Below are 10,741 nucleotides of genomic sequence, written 5' to 3'. Positions count from 1 at the left end.
AATGAGATGGATTGGCCAAGTAGCAGCATCGATGGATTCAACCATGGTTACAATAGTGAGGTTGGCCCAGGATCGGGCAGTGTTTCATTCTGCTGTGCATAAGGTCGCTATGAGTCGGTACCGACTCGATGCCACCTAACAAAAACAAAAACACTATCTGGTGTGGTGCTATGGGTTAATGCACCAGGCTGCAAAGCCATTTGAACTGCAAGTTCAGTGGTTCAAGCTCACGAGATGCTCCTCAGAAACCCTATACAGGGTTGCTATGGATTGGAACCAACTCAACGGCACTTAACAACAACATCAACAACTACCTTATTCAGTACAAAATTGTTTAAAATGCAATAAAAATACATTGATAATTACTGGTGATTGGAATGCAAAGCTTGAAAACAAAGAGGAAGGGTCAATAGTTGGAAAATGTGGCTTTGGTGATAGAAATGATGCTGGAGATTGCATGATTTTATAAACTTATGTTTTCTTCAGTGTGAATAGTTTTTTTAAACATAAAAGATGACTATACACATGCAACTCACCAGATGGACAACACAGAAATCAAATTGATTACTTCTGTGGGAAGAGACATTGGGAACACTCCATATCATTAATCAAAAGAAGGGTAGGGGCAGAGTGTAGTACTGACCAGAAAGTCCTCATATGCAGGTTCAGGCTGAGGCTGAAGAAAAGTAAAACAAGTCCACGAGAGCCAAAATATGATCTGAACATATAACACCTGAATTTAGAGATCATCTGAAGAACAGATTTGACGCATTATATACTAATGACTGACGACCAGAAGAGTTGTAGGATGAACTCATATAGGAAGAAAGCAAAATGTCATTAAGGATACAAGAAAGAAGGTTAAGACTAAAATGGATGTCAGAAGAGAATGAAACTTGCTCTCCAGCATAGAAATGTTAAAGCAAATGGAAGAAATGAGAGGTAAAAGAGCTGACCAGAAAAATTTAAAGGGCATCTAGAGAAGACAGTTAAATATTATAATTAATTGTGCAAGGCCTGCAGTTAGAAAACCAAAAGGGAAGAACACGATCAGCATTTCTCTAGCTGAAAGAACTGAGGAAAAATATCAAGCCTAGACTTGCAATATTGAAGGGTTCTTTGGGTGAAATGTTGAATGTTGCAGAAAGCTTCAAAAGAAAATGGAAGGAATACAGTCAGTGTATCAAAAAGAAATGGTTGTGATTTTCAACCGTTTCAAGAGGTAACATATAATTGAGTCAATGGAACTGCAGGAAGAAATCTAAAGCGCACTGAAGGCATTGGCAAGGAACAAGGCTCCAGGAATTGGTGAAATACAAATTGTTATCTTTTAGCAAACTGATGCAGCCCTGGAGGGACACACTCATCTATGCCACAAATCTGAAAGACAACATCTGGCCAGTTGATTGGAAGAGATTCATATCCGTGCCCATTCCAAAGAGAGGTAACCCAATGGAATGTGGAAATCACCAGACAACCTCATTAATATCACATGCAAGTAAAATTTTGTGAAAGATCATTCAAAAACAGCTGCAATGATACATTGACAGGGAACTGCCAGCGATCCAAGCCAAATTTAGATGAGAACATGGAACCAGGAATATCACTGCTGACATCAGATGTATCTTGGATGAAAGCACAGAACTCCAAAAGGATGTTATTGACTATGCAAAGGCTTTCAACTGTATGGACCAGGCCAAACTATGGACAACATTGCAGAGAATGAGTATTCCAGAATACTTATTGTACTCAAGAGAAACCTGCACATAGACCAAGAGGCTGTCGTTCAAAAAAAAACAAGTGAACACTGGATTGTTTAAAATCAGGAAAAGTGTGGGCCAGTGTTGTTTTCTTTCACCATACTTATTCAATCTTATTCTGAACAAATAATCTGAAAGGCTGGATTATTTGAAGAAGAATGTGGCATCAGAATTGGAAAAAGGCACATTAACAATTTGTAATACGCAAATTCCGTGCTGAAAATGTTTTAGAAATATTTACTAATGAAGATCAAAGACCACGGCCTTCATAATGAGTTGTACCTTAATGTAAAGAAAACAAACATCCTCACCACTGGACCATAAAGAACATCCATATAAATGGAGAAAAGATTGAAGTTGTCAAACACTTCATTTTTCTTGTATCCACCAAAAACACTCATGGAAGCAGCAGTCAAGAAATCAAATGATCTATTATTGCATTAGGCAAATATATTCCGCAGGATCTCTTTAAAGTGTTGAAGAGCAAAAAATTTTAGTTTTAGGACTAAAGTATACCTGACCCAAGTGATGGTATTTTTCAGTAGCCTCATATGAATGTGAAAGTTGGACAATAAATAAGGAAGACCATAGAAGAATTGCTGCATTTGAGTTATAGTGTTGGAAAGAGTGTTTAAGGTACCATGGACTGCCAGAAGAACAAGCAAATCTGTATTGGAAGAAGTACAACTAAAATGCTCCTTAGAGGCCAGGATGGGAAGACTTCTTCTCTCATACTTTGTACATGTTTTCAGGAAGAACCAGCCTGTGGAGAAGCACATCATGCTTGGTAAAGTGGAGGGACAGCGAGAAAGAAGATCCCCAAACAGATTGACTAGTACAGTGGCATCAACAATGGCTGAAGCGTAAGCAAAACGGTGAGGATGGTGCTGGACCGGGAGGTGTTTGATACTGTTGTACATATGGTTACTATGGGTCAGAACTGATTTGACGGCACTTAACAACAAATAACAACAACAATGACTCTGTTTTTTTTTTAACATGTTGTTGTTAAGTGCCATCTAGTTGGTTCCGACTCATAACCCTGCATAGGGTTTCAGAGGAGCAGGTGGTAACTTTGAACAGAAGTTGCAGTTCAAACTGTCCAGTGATTATCCTACAGAACCACACCAGGACTCCATACTTTGTCACAACTATGAAATTCCTATATATATTCCAGTGTTAGCATATTATGAATATATTCATTTATTACTATTTCATACTACTGAAGAAATACTTTTTTTCCCCCTTTATTATATTATAGAAGTATCCAATAATTCTTAGTTTTGATATTGGATGCTATCATCTCATTACAGGTTATACAGATGTGATCACATTGTTTCCTTTTTTGTTGTATTAATTTTAAAGATTTGATAAAATACCTTTTGACACTAACTCATCTTGAGGCTTGGAGCATGGAGCTCTGTATAATAAGCACCAGGAGTATGAACCAGAAGTTTGGTGGTTAGAGCCCATCAGCTGCTCCAAGGGAGAAAGATAAGGCTTTCTGTCCCTACAAAGATTTACAGTCTTAGAAACCCTATATGATGTCATTGTGTGTTTGAATTGACTCAATGACACTTAATAACAATAACAACAACCTTGAGGTTTGTGGAGGGAGCTAAATTGAACATGTATTCATCAACACTCTGAAATGTCATTTCTTCAATAGAAACTAATCTGTTTGGATTTGCATAGCTATACTCGGGTTAGTTCTGTGATCTTTGTGAAAGATCACATACATGTGAATAGGTGAAATTTTCAAGGTAGAGATTTTGATAAGTACTTTACTCATTATGTTATTTATTTACGGATGGACATTGATTAAAAAAAAATGCATCTCTCTACTAATATGTTTCTATTTCTGTTTGTAATTCCAGTAGTTATATGGTGTTTTTGTTTTGTTTTGTTTGCCATGGTGCTCTTTTCTTCTTAAATGTTTTTCAGTACTTTCCACTAGAAACTTGCTCTCTTGTAACAAAGAATTAATCTGACTGCTGAATCAGTTGGTACTATTAATAAGACTAATTTTATTTCAAAATAGATTCTAACTTTTAATTTTTGACAAATGAAACATCAATGTACAGACTAAAGACAAAACACTGTTTTATAGTTGTTCAAAAACTTGTACTATTTGTAAAGGTCTTTGATGGTGAGGCACTGTAGGATATGTACTAAACTATTAACTATAAGGTTGACAGTTCAACACCCCCACCAGTTGTTACTTGGAAAACCTATATACAACCCCTAGGAGTCAGAATGTAGTTGACAGCACTTAGTAACAACAGCATGGTGGTGTAGGAGTCCTGAGATTCATTTGGGGCTGTGGATGCAGCATGCTGGTGTGGCACTGTAGGATAAGCCCTGCCTGGGCAGCAAGTCTGCCTTGAACCTCAAGGTCAGCAGTTCAAACACAGTTCAAGATGCTCCTAGGAAACCCTATACAGGGTCACTATGAGTCTGAGTTCACTCGATGGCACTTAATGGCAACTATAATAACTACAACATCAGCAGTTTGAACCTATCAACTGCTCCAAAGGGGAAAAAAAATGAGCCTGTTTGATCCCATAAATATTTTTAACCTTGGAAACCTGAGGGAGCACATCTACTCTGTTCCATAGGTTCACTATAAGACAAAAATTAACTTGATGGCAGTGGGTTTGGTTTTGGTTTTATCATTAGACTTTTGAGAATAAAAGGACTTAGTAAGATCATTACATAACTTTGTCAAAGTAAAATCATAAGTTAAACACTTATATTCCTTTATGGCATACCCATTTCAATTAGGTTTTCAAGTTGGCTTATCTTCTATTAGAGAAGAATTTCTTCATTTTGATGATCATACTTTAATAATTGTTTTCTTTATTAGTTCCCTAGTTTTATATGTTACTTCACTTATGCTAACTGCTAAATTAACTCACACTAATACATTACACTAAAGACCGAAGACCAGAAGAATTGTGGGATGACATCAAGAACATCATGCATGAAGAAAGCCAAAAGTCATTAAGAAAAAAAGAAAGAAGGAAAGATCAAAATGGATATCAGAAGAGACAATGAAACTTGATCTCCAGTGTAGAGATGCTAAAGCAAATGGAAGAAATGAGGAGGTACAAGAGCTGAACAGAAAATTTCAAAGATCAGCTTGAGAAAATAAAGCCAATTATTACAACAAAATGTGCAAAAATCTGGAATCAGAAAACCAAAAAGGAAGAACATGCTCAGCATTTCTCAAGCTGGGGGAACTGAAGAAAAAATTCAAGCCTCGACTTTCGTTATTGAAAGATTCTCTGGGCAAATTATTGAATGATGCAGAAAGCATCAAAAGAAGATGGAAGGAATACACAGAGTCACTGTACCCAAAGGAAATGGTTAATGTTCAATCGTTTCAAGAAGTAGTATATGATCAAGAGCCAATGATCCTGAAGGAGGAAGTCCAAGGTGCGTTGAAGGAATTGGCAAAGAATAAGGCACCAGGAATTGATGGAATAAAAATTGAAATCTTTCAAGAAAGTGAGGTGGCACAGGAGGCACTCACTCATCTCTGCCAAGAAATTTGGAAGACAACTATATGGCCAACTGATTAGAAGAGTTCCATATATCTGCCCCTTCCAAAGAGAGGTGACCCAATGGAATGCAGAAATCATCGGACAATCTCTTTGACATCCTATGTGAGTAAAGTTTTGCTAAAGGTAATACAGAAATGACTACAATCATACATTGACAGAGCACTTCCAGAGGTTCAAGCCAGATTCAGAAGAGGACGTGGAACGAGGGATATCATTGCTGATGTCTGATGGATTTTGGCTAAAAGCAGAGAATATCAGAAAGATGTTTACCTGTGCTTTATTGACTAGCTAAAGACTTTCAATTGTGTGGATCATGACAATCTATGGACAACATTGTGAAGTATGATTATTCCAGAACACTTAATACTGCTCATGAGGAATCTGTACCTGGACGAAGAAGCAGTTATTCGAACAGAACATGGGAACACTGGATGTTTTAAAATTAAGAAATGTGTGCAACATCATTGTATTCTTTCACTATATTTATTCAACCTGTATGCTGAGCAAATAATCCAAGAAGCTGGGTTATATGAAGAAAAACGTGGCATCAGAATTGGAGGAAGACTCATTAACAACCTGCAATATGCAGACGATACAACCTTGCTTGCTGAAAGTGAAGAGGGCCTAAAACATTTACTGATGAAGATCAAAGAGCACAGCCTTTGGTATGGATTATATCTCAACATCAAAAAAACAAAAATTCTCACCACTGGACCAATAAACAACACTCTTATCAATGGAGAAAAGATTGAAGTTGTCAAGGACTTCATTCTTCTTGAATCAACTATCAACACTCATGGAAGCAGCAGTCAGGAAATCAAACGACATATTACATTAGGCAAATCCACTGCACAAGACCTTTTTAAAATGTTGAAGAGCAAAAATGTCAGCTTGAGGTCTAAGGTGTGCCTGACCCAAGCGATGGTATTTTCAATAACCTCATATGCATGTGAAAGCTGGACAGTGAGTAAGGAAGACCATAGAATAATTGATGCTTTTGAGTTATGGTGTTAGAGGAGAATACTGAAAGTGCCATGGGCTGCCAAAAGAAGCAATATATCCATTTTGAAAGAAGTGCAGCCAGAGTGCTCCTTAGAGGCCAAGATGGCCAAACTTTGTCTCTCATACTTTGGGCATATTGTCAGGAAGGACCAGTCATTGGAGAAAGATATCACATTTGGTAAGGTGTAGGGTCAGAGAAAAAGAGGAAGACCCCCAGCAAGATGGATTGGCCAAGTGGCAGCATCAATGGACTCAAGCGTGGCAACAGTAGTGAGGTTGGCCTAGGATTGAGCAGTGTTTCGTTCTGCTGTGCATAAGGTCGCTATGTGTCAGTACCGGCTCTATTGCACCTAACAACAACAACAAATACTATAGAAGTGCAGCTAGAGTGCTTCTTGGAGACTAAAATGCCAAACTTTGTCTCTCATACTTTGGACATATTATCAGGAGGGACCAATCGCTGGAGAAGGATATCATGTTTGGTAAGGTGGAGGGTCAGAGAAAATGAAGAAGACTTCCAATGAGATGGATCGGCCAAATTGCAGCATCAATGGACTCATGTGTGGCAACAGTAGTGATTAGGCAGTTTCCTTCTGCTGTGTATAAGGTTACTATGAGTCAGTAGCAACTTGATGGCACCTAACAACAACAACAACAAGAATACTATAGATGCTCAAGAGGTAGAAACAATCTGACCAATTCTTCCAGACATTATTCTTATTCTCATTGCACTTCTATCACTCCATATTCTTTATATAGTAGATGAAATTAATAACCCTTCATTAACAGTAAAATATATAGGTCATCAATGATAATGAAGTTATGAGTACACAAACTATAATGATCTTATCTTTGACTCATATATAATTCCATCAAATGATCTAAAACCAGGTAAATTATGACTTTTAGAAGTTGATAACCAAGATGTTTTACCAATAGAATTATAACTCCATATGTTCATTTCTTCAGATGGTGTACTCCACTCATGAGCTGTTCCATCATTTGGATTAAAAACTGATGCTATTCCAGATGGACTAAACCAGCAACATTAATATCCACATGGCAGGCCTTTTGGGTTACTCCAAAGGGTGTGGGTGATCCCAAAGACCAAGAAATAAAGAAGTCATTATTTTCTAGGCATATTCCCTAGAAATTCAGGCAATTCATTTTACAAGCATTTCATTCTTTGTGGTCAACCTAGTTCCCTTCACTATCTCCCATAAGATCAGGTTCACCCTAACAAGGGTGATGGTCTGTGCAAAAGGACTCTAGGTAATTAGTACTTAAAAGCAAGACATAGGAAACTAATTATGAGTAATTATGGCTATGATGATAGAAGTGATGCTAGAAATGGCATGATATTGTCAGGAGGGACCAGTCCCTGGGGAAGGATATCATGTTTGATAAAATGTCAGGTCAGATAAAAAACAGGAAGATGCCCCACTCCCAATGAGATGGATTGGCACAATGACAGCAGCAATGGGTTCAAATGTAGCAATGATTATGAGGTCGGTGAAGGACCGGGCATTGCTTTGTTCTGTTGTGCAGAGGGTCGCTGCTAGTTGGCACCAACTCAATGGCACCTAACATCAACAAGATTAATTTCTAGACTGTTCTATATGTTTATATTCAGCTTGGCCTAAATAATGTCTTTTGGCTTTCTATTTAGGTTCCTTGTAATTATATTATCCATGTTGTATGCTCTTATTTCTTTACTGTGAGACTTTGTGTTTGATGTTAAATCAAATTGACATTTGGCAATGGGGAGTTGCCACCTTTAGTCAGCTTCCCACCACCTCCTAAAGACTATTATATTATATGGGATCTTCCTTTCGCTTGACAGATGAGCTATTGCCCTCGTTTACTTCAATGCCATTTTCTCCACATAAATCAGCAAGCAGCAGAATCTTATGTGACAAAAAATATCACACCTTTTCTAAAGGCCAACTGTACTAAATTGCTATTGCAGCTAATTGTCACTGTATTAAAAAAAAAATAATAATAATCCCAGAATCTTTTGTTTATCTCCATCAGTTATAACATCAAACTGCTTGTAAACTATTTTCAACCAAGAAAAATAGTATTTCTTGTGAAGACCTCTTTACATAAATATTTTCCTTCTTAATTGTGTGCCACATTTATCTCTTTATTTCTTTTTTAAGCCCTGTTTCTCAAATGGAAAAGCCTGGAACATTGAAAACAAGTAAACAGATGTTGTATCCATCACTGTATGTTTTCTGTGCCTACACAAGAATGGCAAATGAGCTCAGAAAGTGAGTGTTGATCTGCTTAGTGACAGTTCCATCAATGCCTTCCTCAGAGCATACCTTTCATTTGCTCAGTCTCACTGTTAATCAGTCACAAATATCAAATTATCATTCCCTATCAGGAGTCCTGGTATGGCACTCTAGGTTAATGCACCAGACTGCAAAGCCGTTTGAACTGCAAGGTTGGTGGTTCAAGCTCACCAGCTGCTCTTTGTAAACTCTACACAGGGTCGCTATGGGTCGGTATCATCTCGACAGTACTTAACAACAACAACATCTTTATAGATGTTCTTTGCTCAAATAGTACAATGGCCATTCTATTCTTTTTCAGTGTAATTGTCTAAAAAGATTATCATTGGATGTTTTAATATCATGTTTGTTTGTTTGTCTTCAATATTGTGAAATATTTCCCCATTGTGTCATTTCTGGGCTTTTAACTTTCTGAAAGAGAAACCACAATTTCTTTACAGAAGATAATCTCCAATTCAGAATTTTCCCACATAAAACTTTTTCAAAGACATGATAATAGCATTTATTATTCACTGTAAAGATAGTATTTATTTAATTATAAGAAAAGCTTTTATTTACATTTGAGAGTGTGTATAAAAAGCAGCTACATATTTATTTTATCTTAGTGTAAATATAAATCCAGCTTTTCAGATGTTTCATCGGCTCAAGTCATTAAACATCCACATAATTACATGAATTATTTTACATCTATCAACACATATTTATTCAGTTTCCACTCTTTGCCTTAACACTTCTTGAAGAATACAGAAGAATTGTGTGTTTCCTGCTCTTCAAGTGTCAGGCTTCTAGTCAATGACACATAATTGAAAGTATCATAAACAATCAGAGAAATGCAGTTATTTTGGTGGAGGGTCAGAGAAAATGAGGAAGACCCCCAGCGAGATGGATTGGCAACGTGGCAGCATCAATGGGCTCAAACATGGCAACAATTGTGAGGTTGGCCCAGGACCTGGCAGTGTTTTATTCTGTTGTACATAGGGTCGCTATGAGACTCGATGGCACCTAATGACAACAACAACAACAACAACAACAAATGAGCTCTGGAGTCCTGGTGTGGCTCTGGTCTACAAAGTAGCTTTGAATCACAAGGCTGACTGTTCAAGCTCACCAGACGACCCTACACAACATCGCTATGATTGGGAATTGACTCGACAGTACTTAACAACAACAACAACAACAACAGAGGAGTTCTAGTAGCATAGTGGTTGCAAGTGGGTAACTGATCTCAAGGTCAGCAATTAGAAACTACCAGCAGTTCCGCAGAAGAAAGATAAGGTTTCTGTTCCCGTAAATATTTACAGTTGCGGAAACCCTGTGCAAGGTTGCCATTAGTAGGAACTGACTCCACTGCACATCACCACCATTACTGTGTAAGCGGAGTCCAGTTGTGCATTTTGACGCGCTGGACTGAAAGGTCTATTGGAAACACAAGGTTCGCAGTTCAAGATCACCAGCCACTCCTCGGAAACCCTATACAGGGGTCACTATGGGGCGGAACCGACTCAACAGCACTTAACAACAACTATATAAGTGGGGAGCACGGTGACTCCCTAAAATAAGCACTGGTCTGTGAACAACATGGTCCACAGTTTGAGCTCACCAGCTCCCTGCAGGAAAAAACTGAGGATCTTAGTTTCCACCAAGATTTAAAGCCCTGGAAACCCTAAACAGGATCACTATAAGTCAGAACCAACTCTACGGTACTTACCAACAACTATATAAGGAAGAGTTGTATTACAAAGAAGCAAAACTTATGATTTAATTTCCATAGAATCTGTCTGTTACCAATTTTAGGGTTAAAGATTTGTGTCCTTCCATATGAAAATATGAAACGGTATAAAATGTCACTTTTCTTAACATTTCAGTAAAATACTTTCCATATAATCAATGATCTACAAACACTGAACAGCTATACAGCTGATTAACCCAGCGCTCAGTTTATTTGCTCAGCATACAGGTTGAATAGTATGGTGAAAGAATCCAACCCAGTCACACACCTTTCTTAATTTTAAACCATTCAATGTTCCCATGTTCTGTTTGAACAACTGCCTCTTGGTCCATGTACAGATTCCTCATGAGCACAATTAGATGTTCAGGAGTACTCATATTTTGCAAT

Source organism: Chrysochloris asiatica, unplaced genomic scaffold (assembly GCF_000296735.1).
Source record: "Chrysochloris asiatica unplaced genomic scaffold, ChrAsi1.0 scaffold00043, whole genome shotgun sequence".
In the NCBI taxonomy this organism is placed as follows: Eukaryota; Metazoa; Chordata; class Mammalia; order Afrosoricida; family Chrysochloridae; genus Chrysochloris; species Chrysochloris asiatica.
The sequence above is the reverse complement of the archived record's forward strand: the minus strand, read 5'-3'. Positions refer to the sequence as shown.